Here is a 24,416-nt window from a genome sequence, read left to right as displayed (position 1 = left end):
CCCTCTCCAAAAGCCACATTCTTGGCTCCCCTGCTGTATATTTACGGATCATCTATGTATATCTTATGCTAACCCAGTGGGTGAGGTCAGGCGTGAGATGCCAGAGCAGCCGGCCAGGCAGCCTTCCTGTCCACTGCTGTGGGTGGAACTTCGACTTGTGCCAGGCGCGTTCAGCCGCCGAGGTACTCAGAGTAAAAAAAAAAAAAAGAAAAGAAAAGAAAGGTCGCACCCTGAGAGGAGAGCTGCTGTATGGACGGCTGGTCCTCCAGCTGACCCAGCTTCCTAATTGGATGGCGTTACATAAGCTGGACTCCCCCAGTGCACTTGAAGGAAAACAGAGAGTGTGCAGACAAGGATGCACAGTGCTTGTGTGTATGTAGTGGTGTACAGTGTGATTTTAAACCTGCAGTGTGGAACTTTTGTCTCCCCCTTCTGGCAGTGAGAGTAATTACATAAGCACTGCTGACGTAATCGCCACAGACCCCTGGTGCTTTTTACATGAGCTGGTCCCCGGTAATCCCACTGGTAATGCAATGCGGTTGGGGCGCACTGATGACAGTCCACCCCGGTTGACATTCGTAAGCTAGGCGTAGCTGATTGACATAAAACGCATCACTACTGGTGCACCAGCACACAAAGTCACCACAGACACCAGATTAAAAACTCAAGTATACTGTGAAATACAGAAAGAATTACCTGGCGGTGATAGGTTTAATCAGCATCATATGAACTTGTTTGGCAAGGGTTTGATTGTAACGGACATACATTTATACGTAAAAGTCCCGTACTCCAGCTTTAAGGCTTAAAGGTCCAGTGTGTAGGATTAATGGCATCCAAAAAAACAAAGTGCATACCCCACTCAGCCCCCCCTTCCAAGAATGTAGGAGAACCTACGGTGGCTGCAATAAAACGCAATAGGCCCTCTAGAGCCAGCGTTTGGTTTGTCTGTTCTGGGCTACTGTAGAAACGTGGCGGGCTCCGTGGACGAGGACCCACTCCCTCTGTAGATATAAAGGGCTCATTCTAAGGTAATGAAAACACAACGATTCTTATTTTAAGTTGATTATACACTAATTAAAACACTCTAATGAATATTATGTGCCATTTCTGCCAGGTCCATTGCACTAGATGCTACTAAATTCTACACACTGCACTTTTAAAAATGGTGGTTTCAGCTTTGCAGAAGAAGATTGCAGAAGAAAAACTGTGGAGATTGTGTAGTTTTCCACACTGACTGAAACCACAAAACGAATGACAATACAAAGTGCTCTACAATGTTATTTTCAAGCATCAAGCCTGATTGCATCCCGCTGTTAATTGGCAGCCGTGATTCCCTCAGTGGGCAGTGGATGTTGTCTTTGCCAACAGCTTTATGCTGCACTCTTGTTACCAACGTTTTAGAGGATTTTGCAGATACTTACAGTAAATTCTTAAGTTGCAATCTTCTATAGTTTTAAAGTTGTCTTTGAATTCAGTTCATTAGTTTCACCAGGATCTGCAAGCCTTCCAGCTACAGTCTGCTCAGAGCGCACTGCTACCCCTACTTTCTGTTTCATCTCATATAAAGCCATCAGGAGAGTCATTACAGGGCTAATTTTAGAAGTGTTTTGTTGGTGTGTAGAATAAACCAGTCTGAGAAGTATAATCTTTAGTTCATCCCAATGTGAAACTATGCTGCTTCTTTTTAACATTTGGAGAGTATATATTTGATGATTCATGGTTTATTGCTTATATTTTTATTTTCACATGTGCAAATATCCCCAATCAGTGCAGCTACTGTACTGTTGATCTTCAGTTCCTAATGTCTTTTCCTGTGGTTTGGTATGAACACATCTGTCTACATCCAAGGCGTCGCTAATACCAGAAGGACTTTTAAATTCTCCTGCAGATTATCCTCCACTATTACGATTAATATAATGTGCATGCCAACAGATTAGGTTGTTTCACACAGACCTCTTAGCTGGTCATAGTTGGTCAAATGACAAGGGAAGAGATTCAGCACAAAAAACGGGGGGTGGGCTGGCAAGACTAAGAGTTTACAGCCATGCTAGCAGCTCAGTGAGGCTACACTTACACACAGTGGTGCTTTGAGCTAAATGCTAATGTCAACATGCTAACATGCTCAAATTTAGCAGGTAATTGACCATGTTCACCATCTTAGTTTAGCATTTTAGCACGCTAACATTGGCTATTTAGCACTAAACATGAAGTACAGCCAAGGCTGATGGGAATATGATTAGTTTTGTAGGTCTTTGGTCATAAACCAAAGTAGTGGACAACTTAAAATAGTGAGGGGATGATGCTGCGAGAGGACAAGTTAAGGACAAGTGAGAGGATGATGCGGCGAGAGGACAAGTTAAGGGATCACCAAACATTTCAATCAAAACCACAAAGCTTAACCTCATGGTAGCTAGAGGTAAAGTCTTCTGAGGGCCGTGAATGTCTGCACAACATTTCATGGCAATCCGTCCAATAGTTATTGAGATATTTCAGTCTGAACTAAAGTGGTGGGCTGATCAACAGATTGTCATCCCTAGAATCATACAGCTAGAAGAGATGTCATAGTAATAATGCACTCAATCATCTTTCCCTGGTTGTACAGTCGCTCTTCCTCGTCTTTATTCCTACAGAAGCAAAGTCAAACAATGACAACTATGAGCAGAAAATAACAATATATTCCTAAGAAAATCCACTGTTGTTATTTACTTATTATTCACCATTGAACTGTCAGGCTTTGAAAATGAAAAAGCATTAGAAAGTTTTGGCAAAGCTGCTGCCGATGCGCAGGTGTTGGGGGAAATAAGAAGCTTTGGGCTTTATGCTTTGTGACTAAATTCTCTTTTTTAAGGGCTCCAAAGGATGACGATAACGCCTCATAAGTGTCCAATTACTCCCTCAGCTTGTTACTTGAGGATGCTCGAGTTTACAACGTCACCCATGCAACATCTTAATCCGTTCCACAACTTTGAAGTCCTCTCTGCTCGATGCAAAATCAGTTAGTATGATAAAAGTCTGCAGAGGCTGTTGATATCATGAATAAATAACAATAAAGGAAGGTAGCCTGAAGGATTATGAGATTGGGTGTAAAAAGAAGTCAGTGGGTACAGTAGCATGTGTTCACAGTTCCTGGCTCTGGTCCAACATGTGGAAAGCAGGCGGTGAAGGAAACTACTAGATTTCCTGGACCACTTCACTTAGTCATGGTTGTACAGAAAGAGAAAAAAAAAACAAAAAAAAAAAACAAAGCAATTTCCCTGGTCACAAAGGAAGCAGTGAATGTCACCCAAAAAAAAGGTGGATATATCAGGAAAAATTTCCAGACTTTACTTCTCCATTATAGTCAAATGAGGCATGGATTTTATGGCTGAATAGAGGGCTCAGTAAATGACAACAAAGGTGAGGTGCCCGCTCAAGCACTGCAGTAACATCCGTTTAGAGTCAAAGAGAAAGCGAGGCCTTGGAAATGAAGGATATTCTGGCGCTGCAGTGAAAGGGAGATTATCCCCAATTGTTCCTTTCAGCTCACCTAAGCTGTCCTGATTCACTTTCAAATCAAATCATTCATTTTGCAGCCTCATCGGCGTGCACCTATAGCATGAAAAGTATCAGAGCAGGAGAGTGGGTTTCTTAAGTTGCAGCATTGAAGGCAGATGAAGTATGGTACAGTTTTTACTGTCTTTTAAGGCACAGAGCCTTTCTTTTTTAGCCTGGAGTATTAAGTAATAGAAAGCACAAAGCTCTGCCAGGCTCATTTATTACAGCTGTACTTCTCATGGAATTATTGTATATGAAATAGGTCATCAATTTTCATGCTTGGTAAAGTCTTTTCATCTCAGGGCCACCATCAAGGGAAAAAAAAAGCAATAATAGAGGTGACTGCCAAAGGGCACCTGTATTGATAACAAAGAAAAAAATGCTACCTTGATGAGCTTTGATGACAGACAGGGACCTCCCATGAGCCTCGTCAAATCTCAGGGCTCAAAGGGACAAACTCTTCTGTTATCAGCCAATCCACAGGGATTAAAGAGGCAACATCATTTGTTGTCTGTGTGCTCACAAATGTGATCCTTTGAAAAATGCTATTTGTCTGGTGTTTGTTTTTATTTTTTTGTCACCTATTCCAACCTCTTACATTTTTTATAGATCCAGTTATGCATCCAAGGTCAAAAGACATTTATTAGTCATTTATTCATTGTATGATTTTTAAAAAATGCAATATACACAAATCACAAGAGAAATACATAAAACATTAAGCACACATGATGTAGCACAGAATACAAAAACCACACAGACTGTAGTTAAAAAACCTGTTTTTATGTTCCGTAAGGTTACAGACTATTGCATCGTCAAACATGAGGAAAGCTCTCTTAACCGCAGACTAAAACATGGAATGTTTAGTCTGCATAAGACTAAGAGTAGCCATTTTCATCTGAAACAGTCGAGAGAACAAACAACAACATAATCATGTGCACTGAGGTAATGTTTCAAGCCCGTTTCACCTCTTACTATCTACTACTTCAAGTGCTGCTGTGGCTCAGGAGGTAGAGTGGGTTGGTGGATCATCCCCTCTAACATGGTTATTACTGTAACCATGACGACAAAGGAAGTAGTAATTTCTACTCTTATCCATGATGTTTCCCTAACCACAACAACAGAGCAATTATAACTCAAACCATGATCTTCTCCTGAGCCTAAACAAGTGTTTTTTTGTTCCTAAATTTAACCAGACCTTAACCGCAGCGTTGTAATATAAAACATAATTATTTCTTAACAGTGATTTGTAACAGTTTTGGACAGAAAAAGCACAGACAAATGATGTGTCTCCAAGTGCAAATTATTGCCGATAGGTTGCACCAGATTAGGAAACACTCCTGTGCTGTTCTGGAGTACATGGACCAATAATGTGTTTTGTTGTGTAATTTTGAGGGCTTGTTGGTGGAGAAAGATTTTTTGGCGCGTGTGTAGTTACTCTTTGTGGTCATGCGGATAATGACTGTCCTCCCTCAGACACACGCAGTATATCTAAAAAGGGCAAATAAGAGTTCAGGAAGAAGCAGTGTACGGTTAGATGTACAAAATGTCAGATTTTTACATCTCTTACCAGCAGTCAGTGCTGGTTTCTTCTAATCATGACCTCCATTTCTCCCCTAACTTTACCAAGTAGTTTTAAACTGGATCATTTTAGTTGTTTAGCTATGACCTGTTGGGATCATCAACCCCAGAAATACGCCTTCCTGAGCTACATTTTGCACATTTATTTAAATTACAACATACTGTCAACCTGATACAACATACTTTAGGAGTAATAGTCAGTATGCATAAATATTCCACTCCTAATGTCTCTATACTGCATAACTTTCCTGAGAAACAAACTTATTTGAGATTAATTAGAGGAAGAATAACGGTGCAAGTGACAGTAGTTATTTGGCTGTTCATGCTGCACCTGCTTCTGCTTAAAAATAAATATTAATAGCGCTCATTACTTTCAAATTTAGTGATTGAGTATGGTCATTATTTTCAAATCTTGACATTCAGGGGCGAGCTGAATAATTAATGGGAATGCACTAGTGATCGTACACATTCATATCCTCGAACGTATCTAATGGAGACAAGACATATTGTTACAGCTAAGTCTACCTTTTCATGTAAATGCTAATGAAGCCGGGTAATGCATGAGGCGTTACAATTTCCCTGCTTTATTCGAAAAGAACCATGAAATCAATCTTTGGTCACAGCGACTGGCTAGATGTCATGTTTGAAATCATGTTCAGAGCAATCGAAAACCTATTTCATGTTGATAAAGCCATGAGAGACAGTGGGAGATGCATTTACCTGTGAAAATGATCACAGCGAGGGGTTCTGTTTTAAACATGAGTGAGCCTCCGACAGCAGGGAAGATAATACAAGCGACCTAATAACCACAACAGAATACAATAACAGTGTTGTGGGATTGCAATCTCCCTATAGAAGTGTCTCATTGGATCTAATAAAATGCTGCGTGTATCGTTTGCAGTGGCGGTTATTAATAGCAATTCCATTCACCGCATTAAGTTATGTATTGGTTGACTGCCTGGACTCCCACAGAGATCCCGAATGGTTTCGGGTCATTCAGTTAACTACAGATGTCAGACAATAACAGCTAACTTTGTGTCTCCCAAGCTGATGAAACTGCACTTTTCACTCCTCCAGTTTATATGAGTTTTCCTCCACACATTGCTTTCTATCAAGATGTGTGAAGTAGAGCGCTACAGATATATTGTTGTTGTAGCCAAGGGTGTCATGAAGTCAATTTCTTTGAGGAAACTGAATTGTTACCAGTAATAATCTGCTTTGGCTTCTATGTTTATGACCAAACCACCCCCTTATGACACTTAACACTGTATTGCATTTAATAGCAATATCGAACAAGAAAATGTTAGCAAAAAGGCTTTAAGCTCAGGGCTAATGTTAGCTGGTTAGCTAGCCAACCCTGCTGATTATTTAACGTGAAGTAAAGAAAGCTCACAAACATGTAGCTACTGTTTTTACTCACACTATTTATCTCTTGGTTTTTTGTAAAAAAAAAAAAAATCTCCTGATATCAATTTCCTGTCTTGTTTGATGCAACAATAATTTAGCTCCTAGTACTAGCAAAGGATAACATGCTAACCCTAATGTTAATTATTTGTGGGTTAAAGTTAAAACCACTGATGCTAAAGTCACTTTAAATAAGGACATTCTGAAGCGTTAATGTACAAATTCATTTAAATCATACTGTTTTATGGTGTGATATTAGTTATTCACACCTCACAGCTGCAATTTGCAATGATTCTACACGACTACTATTAAGGCTAATTGGTGAATAGTGATTTTGGAACTCAAATATTAATAAAAAGTGGGAAGTAGTAATGAAATGATGTTTCAGAGTTACTGGTGCTTAATTATTTATATAATTGTGTCACATTCTCTCATTTATTCGCAATAAGGTAGTTGATGTAAACGTTTTCTGATTCACATCATTTTAACAGCTGGGCATTATCATTTACTTTGAGCTGTATCTATGGGGATGATAATGACCATTTTGTTTGATAAAATCTAGCTATAGCCATATATATATATATATATATATATATATATATATATATATATATATATATGAAAGATCCTGATCAACTTGTGATCAAAATCTAACAAAATTAGTTATTGAAAGTTTAATTTTACACATTTGAAGATTTCTGTCTGGTCCCAAAACAGGAAACAGGGTCCCACTGAAAATCAATGTGATTCTGCATATATTTACCACGATGTATATTGAAACGATGTTATAATTAATATCAACCATTATGACTCAACCCCTATGTGTGAGTTTGTCCACCATCACACTCCTTGTTTTCGTTTCTTTTCCACATCCTGTGAGAAGAGAACAACTTGACACACTTCTTCTCTCCCTCGTGGTAACACAGTCAGTGTGGGTAGTGAAGTGGTCCCCACGTTGGCCCATGATGCTTCACTGCACTTCTGCAGAGCCAGGTATCTAGGCAACAGCCCTGCCGGTCGATGGAGGTGGGTTTGCAGAGGATGCTGCGGGTAGATTGTGACTTTTGAGATCCTCCTCTTGCGTCACTCTCGTAGTACAAGAAGCTCGCAGAGTCGAGGGGTTTTGCTTGCAGCTGGGTCAAAAAGCAGGATGTTTTATTTTATGTTTTTTTTTTGTGTGTGTGTGAAGAAGGAATTTCCTTTCCCTGCAGTTGTATCAGAAATGTACTAGCAGACTGAGACTTGTCGTTTTCTTGGCTGTCCCAAACTCCCACCTCCACTCCCACAGAGTCGGGCTGCTTGCCATATGGTGCGGGACATAGTTGAAAAGAGATGTGCAGAGGGAGTTTCTGCCTAGAACTGGGTCACTAAGATTGCTGGCTTATAAGGATGCTAAACTCACTCTTACCTTCCTACGTTGCACCTTTTTTTAGGCTCTTTTACTGATGATGTAAATTCACAAGATTAAAAAGCATTCAAATAATATTAGTTACTATGCGGATCGGGCTTTTAATCAACAAATCATAAGCATAAATCAATGCTTTCCTGTATAAATAATTGATTTCTGTTTCCTCTGGGGATTATTTACCATATGATGATTGCAGTGTAGGCGTAGTTTACTCACCTTTATATTTACCTCATCAGTTACATACGAGATACAGTCATGTGTGGGACAATCCATCTGTTGTGTTTATCTTTTTTGCCTCTCTGTTAATTTGTTAGTTTTAATGAAACTTGGAGGGGGGGGGGGGGGGGTGATTCATGTCACCACCACTACGTTTACTGATTAGCTCAAGGGGAAACGTCACAACTATAGGTCAGAGTTATGAATTTTAATATGTAGTCATGTTGCCCCCACACTAGAATAACTGTGAAATGTAAAGCACATGTTCAGCTGTCCTTACTCTGCAGATTTGCCTCCTGGATCATCAATGTACTGTACGTCATGTTGAATTTTTCACCATTTCACTGAAGGCAGTTCTGTTCTGACTGACCCAGAGGGGGGCTGCATCATGCGTGGGTTGGGTGACAAGTTTACTTTTCTTTTTTTACTTATCACTTCCCAGTTGTCTGCTCAGGTTGTGCATCCCCCCCACCCCACCCCGTCTTGTTTATGTTTCAGAGAGTGTGCTCGGAGTTCCTGGAATTGTCTGCATGTTTAATTCATGCAGGAGTTCATGTATAAACCAGACTGTCTTTGTCAGTTTGGCTCTTCCTCTGCTTGCCTGGAGCTGAAGCCACGGCAGGATATGTGACCAGGCAGGTCTGTTTGATCCGAGATCTGCCTCCAACCAAACAGCTTGTGGAGGATTTACAGTAGGCCCACCTTTCAATCACAGCTCACCCATGAAGTGCAGCCTGCTGTCTCCTGTGACAGGTCACGAGATATTTGTAAGGCTTCAAAACAGGAGTTTCACTAACAAACAAACTTTTTTGGCCTCAAACGGAAGTGAGATAGAGAGCTGAAAGATTTTGTGTGAGGTGAAAAACATCTCTGAGTCCTGTTTGACATGTTGCAGCAGTGATTATACCAGGTGCCAGAAACAGATTTGGGCAAATTTATGGAATTTAAAGTGGAGCAGATTGTAATTTAGGCTCATTTGATGGGTTTATGTTTGAAAAGAATACTCTTGACAACCAAAATACTTCATTTTGGGAGCTTAAATGATTTCAGTCCCTGCTCCAAAAGTGTGTTTTTTGTATTACTCCCATATAAATCTGCCTTTACTGGTCTCTGATTAGCTTCGAAAATAGATTTATTGCACATTTTCTTTTTTCATAATTATACTTTATTTGATAGGGAATCATTTAGATTAGAAAATTAGAATTTAGGTTAAAAAAAAAAGAATCATAAGTCAAATATTATAGCTCATTACAGAACAGTAATTGGACTAATCAGTGAAATGAAATGTATGAAGTGCAAAAATAAACTTTAACTGAACATAACTTTTGCTCAAGTCAACCAAGCCTAACAGTAAGGGACAGGACTATTGATATCAGATCACGCGTAAGCCTCACCCAATACATGTTCCTGCAATGTGTGGCTGCCTTTGCACAGTTACACAAACTTACTCAATAAAAGCAGATATTACCTTCTCTTTTTTGTCTGTCTTTGCTCATGTCCTCTACAGCGATGCTGCATCCCACAAAATGAACAGATACAGTATCTACGGCCAGAGACAGATGCAGACAGATGAAGTCATGGTGCCCTTTTCTGATTGTTTTCTCTTTGTCAATTTAGAGATTCCACAGTTGACAGCTGACGCACCTGCTCCTGTGCAGTCACGATCTGCCATATCTGCACAGTAATTGTCTCATTTTGCACCAATGCCATCTAGCTAATCTGAGCTGATAGCAGCAGGACACTGACACAGAAAGAAGCTTCGGCAGGACAGGAGCGACATTTTGAGTCTATTGCCCTGCAGAGATTTGCGACCCCCCCCCCTTCCTCCTGTTTGTTTAATTTGTGGTGTCATTTCATAGAAACGTGTCAGTTGTGGGTCGGTACGGATTTTTGGAGGCAGCGAGGTCCTTTCTTACCTGACACCTCCATTAAAAGGTGATAGCGGAGGTCAAGGGTGACACGTCCGCTTTTCCCTTGGCTGCAAAGGCGCAGCTGACAGCGTGCCATGTCACCCACAATCCCCCTGGGCGGCACAGCGGTGACAGTAATGGTGCCCTGATGTGACACCCGCTGGAGCTCTGACCCAGGTTCTTGGGTGGCCCCTGGCCTCTCCACGAGTCAGCACCACCCGTCACCATCTGCTGTCAGCAGCTTGCCTGACAGGCGAGTTGGCTCGTTGTTGCTCTCCGGGTCTTTGTGCCCAATCTTACTGCTGCCATGTTGACTGTAGCTAACGAAAGAGCATCTTCATAATCTGTGACCCCTTTAAAACGAAGCAATTATCAGCTTGCATACATGTCTGCGTATTGTGAAAAGATAAAGAGTTTTTTGTCCTTTTAAAGACTAGATTATCTAGTAATTTACAAGAAAAACAAAAGATTTTATTCCACTAATTTTGTGTTTTATAGAAATAAACAATTTCTGTATTTATATCCTGTTAATCATCCAAAGATTCCTGAGATTAATCTTGCTCCTCCACTGTCCTGGACATACATATTCAATAGACGGACTCCAGTCTGGATCCAGACCGAATAACAATTTAATCCAGACATGAAACAAAATTTAACTGCAACCTGACCTGGACCGCATTTGAATGACACATTGCTATCACGTCACTTCAACTGTCATCATTCAGCCGCCCACTAGTCGCCACAGTTAGCGAGGTTGTTGTGGAATGTAGGAGCTCTGCTTGATAATGTAAAATGGCTTGTTCAAAACAAGTCGATACAAAAAAAAAAAAGAAGATTGACAATGAAAAACATGCATTTAGGATGGCCGGACTGAGAAATATGTGTTCATTTCGCCCGAGGGTAGTATGAGACCATTTGGCCTGAAACAGTGGCCATAATGAAGAGTGGGAACACAGAACTCCACTATGACACCAAACGTCCCTGTTAAGAACAAAATTAAAAACCACAAAACTGAACCAGATGAAGTTGTGATATCAAGACTCCAGCAGAAGAATTGTAAAAGCAAACATTTTCAACAATGAAGGCAGTGAAGAATTCACTAATGAACACTTACACCAGTTGCACCTTTTTAAACTCAAGTTTAAGGACTTAGTTCCACAATGAATGGCGTCACATGGACATTTTGATGTGGTGGAAATGCATCTAAGAGGTATTTCTGGTCAGAAATAGATTATATAATAGATAATACATTTGCCTCAGAGGGTCTTGAATGTATTATGATTATAGGAATAGTATTATAAGGAGTAATTATAGGAGTTATGAAGTGTAATTTCCAAAACAGTAGATTCGACTTGTTGAGTTTAATCTGTAATTAGTGACTATATGCACAATAATCATTGTACTTTGTAGTGTACGGTGAGTTTAAGAAATTAGAAGAACGAGAAAACCAAAATAAAGAGCCAAAAGAGGCTAAAATGCTCAGAGGAACTGCAGTCGGATGATAATTCTCTGTTAGTTAGTTATGCATGTCATTGGATCCATTGTTAATATAAAAATATTGATAAGTGTAGCTTTGAAGTTACTAGATGATTAAGTTTTGGGGTTTTTTTGAGGCAATGAGCCCTGAAGCTAAACTTTGTGGAATACTGATAAAAGGGACCTTTTGTTCATTAGCTCGAAATTCTCTGTTGTTTTTGGAAAAGCAACCTGATAGCCTCTCTACAGACACCTCTGTTGAGAATCAGGCTTCCAGGAGCCTTATTAACCTTCAGGTGAGAGCAGACAAGCAGCGAGTTGGTGACCATGTAACTCCACTCCTCCCGTCATGTTCATGAAGAGCCGATCCTCGGCTTCAAGGCTTCGTCAGAGCTCGACACTAAGCTCCTCATCTCTCCTTCTCTGCCACCCATCAAGGATTTATCCCCTTTCAAACAGACCGCAAGCGCAAAGTCACGCAAGGGCAGCTGTCAGAGGAGTTACAGGGAGCCCGGTACAGTCTGATTTCAGATTTCAAAGCACAATATTCATGCCAAATCATCTTCCTCTCCGCCTACTATGCTAATCTGACATGTGAGACACACAGGAGGGGGGCTATTTTCCTTTTTTTTTTCTTTCACTAAATTCCCAAACCTTCCTGGCTACATGCCCAACGCCCCCCCTCCCTCAGTGTTGGAGCTGTTGGCTGTCTGTTGAGAGCATGCTCAGCTAATTTGCCTCCAAGGAGATGTTGTAAGGGGATGGACCAGACGCACTCCAGCTTTCCTGAGGTATAATTATACCACTAGAGCCCAACCTCTGTGGCAGCCAGTTTGCTCTGTGTGTCTCGTCTCACTTGGCTCTTGGGTTCAAAGAGGGATTGTAGAGGGCCCCCTCCCTATCTACAAACCAGGACCAGGGGTAACAACCTGATCCCTACAGCTGAGGAGCAATAAGCAAGTCACTGTGATCGACATATACACCGACATACTGTACTGCTTTGCTCCGGTGAGTTTAACGTATTAAAGTTGCTGTAATTCAACTATGACTTTTTGGAATCTGTAGCTTCATATTGATAAAAAGATCAATAAATGAACATGCTACTCTCTGTTGCAAGTAATAATAGAGAGATTTGGCCCCAAGCCAGTCTTCAACAGAAGTTTGAAGATAATTGCTTGAAAAAATACTCAAGTAAGGCGTTTTACCCTCTCATTTGTTTTTCTTAAAATATCCACACCAGGCAACTCATGATAGCTCTTTTTTTTTAGAAATGTTGAAGCAACTCAAAGTGCTTGATTGAGGTTTAGAAAAGATGACAGTCATGGTGGATGGTTGACATAGGAGACACCTTGGTTCACATCGTGGTTTTGTGAAGTTTAGGTCAGTAGACTTAAAAGTTGAGACTTGAGTAAGACTTAAATCACAAAAGTGTGGACTTGAGACTTGACTTCCTAAAGACTTGACTTTACAAACAGTTTTAATATTCAATTACAAGGCCTATGAATTGAAAGGACTGGTCACAGACACAATTGACACAGCTTTGCTATAATATTTAAATGAGGTATTTTCTAAAAGTCCAGCTGTAATCCCCTGTAATTATCCCTCTTTGCAGTGAAAGGTAATGTCAACATGTTTTTTTTAAAAATTATATTAAGAATTAATTAGTTTAACATTATGAAAATGAAGAAAAGAGGTATTTGGAAAAACATCAGAAATGCTCTAGTTTGTCTCAGCCAGCTGTTGGTGTTTGTGTTTGATTGACATTAGCTGGCAGGCTGCCGGTGTTACACCGTACAGAACGGACACGGAGTAAACAAACTGCTGTAGCTACAAGTCATGGACAGACAGCGTGTCACTAACAGGGATTTTGAAGAGCAACGACCAAACCAGCATCTAACGGGTCCAAACTGACATTTGCAGGTATGTTTACATGCTGCTTAATGTGCTGCAGCTGAGCATCTAATTAGCTAATTATCCTGCTAACTGACACTGATGGTGCACTTTTCCCCCGATGAATGTTTGTTTGGTGGCTCGTTCAACAAGGTGCAGGACAAGACGTGTGTTCATGTTTGCAAGTTAGACAAGAAGGAGACTTTAGCGGCAAAGTTATTGTGGGTTGTTGTTCAGAGTCTTGTGTTGTGTAGCAGGATGCAATCAGGCTCAGTGTGACCGTCTGCTTCGCCGATGATAGAACGACACGTTATCGCTTTATGCAACATTTGATGTGCTGTATTGAAATAAGGACTCAAGCTATGTAAGCAGATGACAGAACGGTATTTACTCAAAATACTGTAAAACTAGAGGACACTATCATGAAATCAAAAGAATTCTCCTTTTGTTCTCTGATTTTTTTCTCTCCAAGGTGAATACAGGACAAATGATTTACAGAGAAGAAAGGTATACTGTAGTAGACCAAAAAATGGTCAGTTTTCAAAGACCTGAAAAACTTGTAGCTGACTTACAATTTGGTAGACCTGTGATTTGACTTAGACTTGTCAAAAAGAGCTGGTTTAGGCTACTAAAGCCCTGTGATTAAGGTGAGGGAGAGATCTTTGTCTTGGTTAAATACTGAAAAAGTCAATACTTAATTGGACTGCATATAGTAGAAGCACAATATTCACTCTGACACATTGCTTTTTCGATATATAACCTAAACCTAACAACAAGTGGGATGCAGGTTGTGAACCTTTTCCTTATTTCTTCTGTGCAGTATGTCTAACCCTGTCTCCTAGACATTACAATTATATGCCACTAATTTACTTTCCCTGTTAGGTTTTTTTTAGGGAAATGTAATTGCTGCGTGGATAAGATTGCCTGGCAACGTTTTGTGAACCTCTACAGTTATGCACCACATGCAAATTGTAAGGACAGCTGTTGTTTTGGTGTTTTGGGGTGGATGGTGGGCGTTCAATCTGTAGGACTTTGATACCAGAGAGTTGGTTTTGTATCCTGAGTCCTGCGTGTGATTAGGTTTAGACAACAAAAGCACTGCAGCTAGAAGGAGCTGATCGGAGAAAGGAAAAAGCACCTACAGGAAGTCCATCAACAGATATTCCGGGAAAAAAGTCACTTTTGTTGATGACTGGTTAATTGACATGTGAAGTTCCCTGCAGACACACCGCAGCAAAGGACAAAGAACAAAGATATCAACAAAATTTGAGAAGAAAAATGACAAAAAAGTTAATTATATAACAAATGCACATGAATTATCCTGATTGGTTTTGCTGCAGGGATATACTGACAGCTTTTAGTACCGTTGCACATTCTGAGATAGAGCATGACATCAACTCCACAAAATTGAACAAGCACTGCATAGCAACAACACAAACCACAACTGCTGCAGCATCTGCGAGCTCCAGTTGAGAATAATTGAACATAATTGAACCGGCAGAATGGAGCACAGCAACTGTCTAAAACTTTTAGCAACATCATTGTGTTCCTCAATGAAAGAAGTGAGGCGTAATAACGCGACCACACCTGAGTCCCAGATGACACATCTGCCACAACCGTGTAATAGGGTGGAGGGTGCTGCTGTGGTTTTGATGATTTGTTACCAGAGACTCGTATGAACGCCACAGACGAGGGCGTTTCCCTTTTTTGCGGTGTGTCTGCACGCTGCGAATACATTCAGTTCAAGTTTCTTGGAAAACATTTAAATCTTGAGAATTGTACTTTTCCTTAAAACAGTTTAAACTCTTGTCTCTTAGTTTTCTGTAATTAAATGAGATTGTCTTGATTCTAGTTGTTTCATCAGCCTTTTAAGAAACAAACAGTTGGAGAAGTAAAATGTTTCCTCTATTAGCAGTTTTCACTTTATTTCAGGTCTAAATGATGCTGGGATACAAATAAATATATATTTATTTTTCTTGTGATATATTATAGATTTTGATATTGGAAAAAAAAGTTACATAAGTTCAAACTATATGCAGTTTTTAACTTCTGTCTCTATTTGGAAAGAATGTATAACTCAATCAATTATTATGTTGATATTTAGAAGAAGTAGGTCACTGATCAATACAGGCTTGTCTTACTATTTATGTAAGTATCAAAAGATACTAAAGCCTAACAGGGTAAAGTATGTGTATGATTGTATATACGGTATCGTTTGGTGAAGGTTCTGATCATCTTCTCATAGTGTTCCTTGGTAACAAAAACTTTCTCAAGGCAAAAAGTCTTAAAAAGTATTTCTTTGTGGTGTCTGAAACCTTTTTCTTGAATTCAGCGCTAGCCTTAGTATCCCAAATAGATTTATACTGCGTCTCATTGGATGCTATTTAGCTCTGGTTTTGCGCTCGCCAGACAGGTTTGCATCCTAAATGGTCACATAAAAACAAAATATTCTTCATTAAAAGAGCTTTTTTTCACCAGAAAACCATCAATCTGATGTTTTTGGGTTTTTTTTTTTACATGTTTTACACCCATTTTAACATTAAATCCACAAATGCACATTAGTCGGTAGTGATCTTGCATTTATTCCACTGTATGATTAATGAATCATTGCATTATGACAATAATTGTGACCTAAATGTCATTAATTCAGATTAAATTATTTATCAAATTGACTTGGCAGATTATATGTACACATTTGCTGTGATAAAGTGAACTTTTCTTGTTTCCATGTTTCAATCAAGCAGTGGGGTGTTGTGCAACACGTTTGGCTCAGTTACATTTCATTCTTCACAGTATTCAATGTCGAATCTGTGACTTGTTATTTGAAGCAACACCAGATTTTTTATCAGTCAATAAGTCACTTGTTAGGGCAGATGTTCGTGTTTGGGTGGACCATTGATCCAGTGTACCCGTCCGTGAGTGTGTGTGTACTGTAAGTGTGTGAAAGACATGATCAGACCTGCCGCCAGCTGGGACTCTTCCTCAGGTGTCGGTGTCTCGTGGTATAAAGCTGTTCGACTCGGTGTCACAGAGACAGTAATTGCGGTAAATGCAGCCGGCTCATATTCTTACGCTGAGGCAAGCTTTGTCACGTCCCTCTGACATGAAAAAAAAAAAAAAAGTAGATTCCTTTCTCTGCTACACTCCCCAACCCCCACCCACCCACCTAATCTTTCTTCCTGAATTCATCTTCCTCTCTTAAATCCGTGTTGAACATTTGAACTTGTAAAAATGTTTATGTTTCAAGACTCACATTCTGTTTCGCTGTAGCCTGTTTGAAATAAATCAGTTCGGACAGTTTGTCCTTTTGTGAGAGAGACGTGTGGGCTAATCTGCTCTGTTCTTTCTCTCTATTTTATATTCATCACTCTCCCACCTGCTATCTTTATATACTGAATGCTGAAAGTCCTCCACCTGTATGAGTCTCTGTAGGACGTGTGCTGTGTCAAATCTAATTGTTTGACTATTTTTGTCAACAGAGGACATTTTGACACGCCACAACGGGGAAAAGCACAGGTGTAAATAATAAATGTCGAATTCCATTTACTAGCTGCTTCAGTTTCAGGGTCCTGGTATTGTGGCACGCTGGCTTACTGTCACATCGACATGGTTTACTGGGACACTTGAAAAGAGCCGAGCCATTGTTAATGGTATTAGTAATACCTGTCCTTTTACCGCTATGACAAATCACATGTCTGCTGTGAAAAGGGCCTTTTATTTAGTTTATTAAATGTCAGAAAATACTGAAAATGATGCTTCACATGTTCCAAGAATCCCAAGCTGACCAATAAACAACCCAAAACTCAAAGAGATTCAATTTGCAATGACAGAATATATAAAAAAGCTGCTACTCCTCTTATCTGAGAAGCTGGAACCAACTAATGTTTTGGCATTTTTATTTCTAACAACGAATTATCAACACATTTTCTGCTGATTGAATAACAAATGACCCCATTAATTGTTTCCGCACTTGACAACACACTTATCTCTAATATAAAGCCTTGGTAAACAAAAAAGTATTATTAATACTAAATAGCTTTAGTTGTGGAAATGTTTCCACCAGGCTGAAAGTAATATTCTTCTTTTAAACAGTTTTGTTCTGGCTGTTTTGTATTTTTTTGGCCATTATTTCTATTGCTTATGATAACATATGACTCAGCAGTCAGTCATTAGGTGCGTTTCCATCCAAATGTTTGCATTTTTAATTTGCGCATTAAAAGAAACTAAGTGGAAACGCCAAAATATCGCAAAAAAAAGCTTTTTTTATGCATGGCTGAGATTGAAAACATGGCGTATCGATGAAAGCAAAACGCAGCAAAGTGCAATGATTTAGAGACTATATCATGACACGCTGTACATGAAGCATGTGACTTCAGTGTCTGCTTGCGTTTCTGCTTCACTGAAGAGACGAAAAATAGCAGCAGACAAAAACATTTAGTCTGTTTTGGAGTGATGAAGAGACTGTAACGCTCCTCAAATTAATACATAAAACAAACGACCTCTATTGGAGGTGGGTTTAGCTCGCTGCATAGATGTGGAGCTACAATACACATATAGTGAAGGCAGAGTTTTATATTTATTTGGAAGATAAATTAAAGGTAGATATTGAAATAATTAACCAAACTATCCTTTGTAGAAGTTCAGTAGACTTTTCAGAGTTATCTGGCTCAAATTTGACCAACTTAACTTACTGTGTTGCAGATCTTTCATGCAAAATACAATAATTATAATTATAATATTTGCTTTACTATCCATAAGAACATGATTTTTAAATCAACAATGGCAGAAAAAGTAGTTCTCTCCCTCTGAAAAACACCCACCACTTTGATTTAATTTGACAAAAGGATGACAAAAACATTTATTTCAATAGATTATTTGGTTACTTTCAAGGTAACAGAGGATGCAATCTTCAATTTTGTGGGTGTAATGAAACATTTAAAGAGAGATTAATGGATGCCTGTGTTTTTGGAGTGAGGAGCCTACCACTGTTTGCTGCACCGTTCTGGTTATTCATATGTTATTTGCACAAAATATCAGATGTTATCGCTACAGTTGCTCCTTTAGAAAGACCCATAACAAACACCAGAGGGGCACACACGAATAAACAATCCACGGCGCTTAGAAAGTGCGCATTCCTTGCCCCCGTTCCCGGCTCGCTGTACGTGATGTGTGGCCATATGGTGACCATCTGGGCAGGCCCAGGGATGTCAGAACATTTTGACTGGGTGATATTCAGGGGGGTGGGGGTGGGGGGCCCTGCAGGTCGCGTTAACCCCCTCAGCGGCGAGCGAAGGGAAGAGAGGACAGACGGCTGACTGTTAATACGAGCTAACGCCGCAGCAGTCGGCCTGGGAATGACAGCGTGAGAAGAGCCGCGGCCTGGCTGACACATGGAAAAACCGCCTCTGTCCGTCGGCCTCTCTCTCTCTCTCTCTCTCTTTCTCTCTGTCACACACTTGCATCCTCACACACACACACACACACTTTCACAAACAATTATACCGGGCACTTTCAGTTCCAAGAACGGTCCCGGTCTTATCAGAGTCCTGTCATTTTCTGTTATGATGATTTGTGCCTCTACATTGTCCTTCATTCACCTGAGAGTGCTTGTTTATTAGAGCTGCTTCTCCCCACAGGAAATGGACATCATTGCCTCTCACCTTGCAGAATTAGCTGACAATAAAGCCTCTAATGTATTGTTATTAACTATATCTTTGCCTTTCTTCGAAGTGTGGGATTTTTGTGTCATCAGACATGACAACAACAACAATTAAACCCGCCTTATTTGATTTTTTTTCGGCCACTTGGAGGCAGTGGAACAAGCTGTAAACACAATATTGATATAATAATATTCACTCTGCTTTCGGTCTCCGCTAAATCCTGAGGGAAATATCTGTCTGTAAATGCTCCGCTGTGTTCACCAGCTAGCTAATGACTTTTCATGTCTGCTGTTTGGTGCAGGGCAGATAGTCATTTATCAGAATGATTTTGTTTTTTTTCTGAAAACAGCTGCCTTCTGCGTATGGAAGTGACGCTGATGAGAGCAGCGAGAGTGAAATCGAAACGGTAACGTTGGCAGTCATAAAACAGAAACAATGAGCCTGAAGATACTAAAAACATGAGCAGACCTGCAGTGATGGGAGAAAATTCTTTCGGTTCGTCACGACAAGCGACACCATTTCATTACACACGGTGCTTTCATCTATTATTCATATAAAAATATTGATTAGAGACCACTTTTACTCTTTCTGCCGTGATCTTAAACATGTACAACATAACAACATCCTCGAATGTTGAATGTTTAAGACAAAATCGGAAGTTCTAAAGGATGATATTTGGGATGATTCATCTCTGATGTGCCCTCCAGCAGATATACTTCTTAATTATTCAGGTAGGCAAGTATGTGAACAATTTTACCTCACAGCTGCTTGTCTATGCAAAACCAAGTATCTTACTCTGTCTTTTTTTTTTTTTTTTTTTTTATCACGATGATTTTTGATCATTTGAGGTCACTTTCCTTCAGGTCAGGAAGAAATGATGAGTCCTCAAAAGGTCGATCCCTGTGAAGCTGGAAGATGAAAATGTGCCTTTTGTCCTGTCCTGTGCTCACAGCTTCCCCCCCCCCCTCCCCTCCCCCCTTTTCAATCTCCACACATCAATCACTTTTATTCTTTCCCTTTTTTGTTCTGTCGCCATACACTTTTTCTACATCCTTCGGGTCGGTTGTAGCTCGTCCCCATTGTTCTTTCACACTCTCTTGATCATCTCTGGCGTGCTAGCTCTCTTCCATTGTGGGATCAGGATGCTGGAGCACTGCTGGGATGTGTGAAATCATTGGAGGCTGGCCCATGGGCTGCAGCCAGTCACAGCTGTGTAACCTCAGCCACTTCCCAACCTTCCACGACTGGCCGCAATGCCCCGCAGCCCAGTGACCTGTGAGCACGCTGCGCGGCCGCATCAGCCGTGTCGCCAGCCTTAACATCAAGACCAAGTCATGTCGCCAGCCCCAAATATAGAGCTGCCATTCCAAATCTGCAAAGGGTTTTTTGACTTGCGTCACGGCTATTGTCTCTGTTCAAAGTGGTTTTTCATGCCTTGCTTTTTAAAATATCACCAGAAGACACAGGGCTGCTGCAGTTATTAGATAAATTAGTCTGTTTTTTTACTGCCCTGCAGCAAAAAATGACCATCTGTGTGAGAGATGATAAGATTCTCCATCAATAATAATCACCACAACCTTTATTATCGGGAACGGCTTTGATAGTTTGCCCTTTTTTATTCTATTAATTTCTTTTGGATATAAAAGCAAGAATAAATGGGATTCTGGATCCCATTTACCAACAGCTGTGTTCATAAAACGGGTGAAATGATGTAAATAGGAATTATATTTGACATTGTTGTTACTTCCTCATCTAAAATTTGTGTGTGTAACTGGTGTGCGTTGAGATGTGGCAAATGGAGCGTCGGGAGATAATGGTGGGTCGATCCTTTTACTGGCACTCTGGTTAAAATGGTCACAAAACACAAAATTCGTCAGCTGTGTCATATCAGGCTCGACGCCGTAGTTTATAGCCAGAAAAAGCTTTGAATGTGTGCTCGCTAGGGACGGGAATTGATAAGATTTTATTGATATCAATGCCATTATCAATTCTGCTTATAAGTCCGATTCCTTATCGATTCCTGATCAAGTTTCTGTGTGGAAAAAAATAGACCTACAAAGGTTTTTAGTGTCAGCGCAACTGTTTTATTATCTCTGGGTCTGTGTGGCACTAATGTTATTATAACATAGGATATTTACCATCGGTAATGGACGTGCTGCTCAGTTAGGAAGCAGTAAGAAAGATGTTTCATTGTGTTTCCACTCTAACTTGAAATGATCATTTTACAGATATTACAACTCTCACTGCCGTCATCTTTCTTTGTGAAATGAAGCCACACTGTTGGACCGTTTCTTCCTCTTCGCCATTATTCCTTGTTGCAAGTTTCCAGCAACGTAGACACATGAGTCTGACGTCATTTTGCGATGCGCAGCTGTCAGAAAAACATGCCGGCATCGATAAAAGGAATCGAAAAGTTCGGAGGCATAAGATTTTGATGGATCGGACAATTTGGAACCAGTTCTCAACTGGAACCGCTTCTCGATCCCCATCCCTACGGCTTGCAGCCATATGGTTATGTAGCTACACTGATGGTGTCCATGTGTATATGCATGAACACGTGTACATAAAAAGATTCGGTGAAATTCAGCACCTCATAATCATCTGTTACGTTAGCTAAAAGGCTGATGTTTTATTATTTTTTGCTTCAAAAAGCCTCAAAATAATGAAATTCTGAGCTTATTATTGCTGTGATTGTTTACATAGTCACAATCATCAACCACTGGAGTCCAATGTAGCCAATAAATATATATATAGATACTTTACAATACTGATTAGACCTCTTGTCAGGTTAAAGTTGGGTTGAGCTACGATGAGAATTACACCATCAAACTCTAACATAACGCTGATAACAGCCTTAGAAAGTGCAACAAAACCAACAGCAGAGTGAGTGAGCTGTTAATCAACATCTGTACACACCCACACAGTCTTGAGAAGAGATTTAATCAGACGACTAAAGAAAACAAATCAAAACTTGCGTGGGTGAACTATTGCCATGTTTATGTCATATTGAAGCCATAAATCATAATTACCAGTTTGTGACTTGTAATACCGTTCAGGTCAACATCTAATTACGACTGGGATTTTGTAAAAGCTCCCATACATCCAACTTGGCTCTTAATATTATAAAAGTATGTGAAAACCAAACAAACATGGACGCCTGATGTCAGCCAAAGATCTTCATTCAAGGAGATTAAACCCAAATTTAAAGGATATAGTGTCATATTTTCAATGCACAATAGCTTTAATCCTCACACGACCGATCGTGTTGAGTTGTTCGATCGCATGAGCGCTCGTAAGTCTTAAACGTAGTAATCTTTCCCAACGCTAACATCACATAGCGTGAACGTGGCCTTTGGGTGTTGTAGAGGCTTGAACACTCAGGTTAAAGGCTCTGTGTTGAATCATCTCATCTGAACATTGTAGTTTCAACAAAACAGTTTGTTCTTTGCTGTCTTATATTTATCTTTCCTTTTCCTACAACCTGCCTCATTGAGGTTTGTTCATATTTTGTGATTAGTCATACTCATACATCTCAGACATTCATGAAAAGTGTCACCTTCATTTTCAAAAGCTGCCAAACAAACAAGGCTGCAAACAAAGATTTTTACCCAAATAATTAAATTGTTTGTGAGAAATTCAACATCACTGAGCTTAAAAAGCAAACCAAATTTGATATTATCTAATATAAAAGGTGATAAGTTGTCAATTTTAGCATTCATTTTTAACTTTTAAGTTGGACCAAAGATTTGGTTTAATAGTTCAATAAAGAAAAAAATGATATCTGGTAAATTTACATGGATTATGGTGTTAGAAATGTATTAGAAAGGCAAATTTCATTCATATATTGAAGTGCTCCTCTTTAGCTTCAGGAGGAATGTGTTCTTTCACACATTTTCCAAATAACTAGAACAGTAAAACCATCTAAAATAATAAAAAATCCTTACAGGAGACAGTTGACAGACTTTTAAAAGTGTCATTTCTAGGCTTCTGTAGGAAAGAAATGAGAGGTGGGTTGAAATACTTCCAGAGGCTTTTGTGGGGAGAGACAACTTTGACAGATGTTCTCCTAATTCTACAAATTCAATAGAAGTCTTGGATTGCTTAATAATCTTTGTAACTGTCTCTTCTCTTCATCGTGCTGCAGATTCAGCCATGTTGTGGCCCCCTCTGGAGCCCAAAGAGGTTGCTGAAGGGTACTTTCATACGGCCGCAGGGGAGGATCAGACCCAAGCCCTCTGTTCAGGGGGACGACCTCCCCTCCTCTTTTTCTCCGCTGCCTCACAGTGCCTCTGCTTTCAATCGAATGGCATTTTGGAAGAATTACCCGATCGATAATCGTCCGTTTTGAGGGGATTTTTTTGTTTGAGTTACACTGACTGATGCAGTGTGAGAACATCCTGCAGAACACGGAGAACAGATCAGGTGCTGTATGGCAGCGGCATCCTAATGTGAGGTTGTTACCCTTCCCACGGGGCCGAGGATCCAAATGTCAACATCGCCCGTGCCAAATTACAGTTCTATTTGGGTACACATGGCAGCATGGGAGGGGCTGAGGGGGCTGACTGGTATCAGTGTGTCTCTTTACACCTGGTACGCTCGCTGTGGAGAGAGCTCTGTGTGTGAAATACCCAAAACTAAGTGAGAAATAGGTTCAGAGGCCGCGGGAAAAAAACCCCAGAGGAAAGAGTATCCTCCACACTATTAAAAAAGGTGTAAATGTGAGATAACTTGCTACCTTGAAGCTGACCATTAAATCAATTTATGTGCTATATTTAGCCATAATGTAATACACCTCTGTTGGGACTAGGAGCAGGTGAGATGTTGAACACGTGGCTTCATTAAATCAGTGATTACAGTACATAAAAGTGCAACTGCTGGCAGCTTATTTGGGCTTGTTTTCCATATGAAAAAATGTCTTAAATTAGGATGCTGCTACCTTAAATCGCTGATCTGTTTCCTGTATTCAGCAGGATGTTTTCACAATATCATCAGTCTGCGTGATGCAAATAAAAATCCCCTCAAAACGTATCTTTATCGATCAGGTAATTCTCCTAAAACGCTGTTGGATTAAGAGTGGAAGCACTGTGAGGATGCTCTCGTGTAGTGAGGCAGCAAAATGAGACCAGACAGTCCAAGCAAAAGACATGATAATGAGATTTCTCTTAATGTGGCTGTAACACAGTACCGTCAGCAACAGACTGAAACCTCTGCTGGATGGTGTAGCGCTGACTCATATTTAATACTGTCCAGACTTTTTGTACCAACAAGCACAAGCTTTTAAGTGCTTAATATTAACCCTTTAAGATACCGTTTTCTGCAGTTTTAAGGCTTGACTCTCCA

General features: G+C 40.1%; 1 protein-coding gene and 1 long non-coding RNA gene across 2 annotated transcripts in view; one reads left to right on the top strand and one right to left on the bottom strand.

Moving 5' to 3' along the window:
- The window catches only part of LOC122975162 (ankyrin repeat and BTB/POZ domain-containing protein BTBD11-A), a 199,266-nt gene that overhangs the window by 89,134 nt on the left and 85,716 nt on the right, over positions 1–24,416 (top strand). The gene's annotated exons all lie outside the window — the stretch shown is intronic.
- LOC122975163 lies at positions 900–21,642 on the bottom strand. The gene is made up of 3 exons (XR_006400578.1): positions 21,632–21,642; positions 12,299–12,301; positions 900–976 (listed from the first exon to the last, which is right to left on the bottom strand). It is a non-coding gene; the product is annotated as an uncharacterized LOC122975163 (long non-coding RNA).

This window comes from Thunnus albacares, chromosome 23 (assembly GCF_914725855.1).
Source record: "Thunnus albacares chromosome 23, fThuAlb1.1, whole genome shotgun sequence".
NCBI classification, from domain to species: domain Eukaryota; kingdom Metazoa; phylum Chordata; class Actinopteri; order Scombriformes; family Scombridae; genus Thunnus; species Thunnus albacares.
Note: the sequence above shows the minus strand (reverse complement) of the source record. Positions and strands in the feature narration are given on the sequence as shown.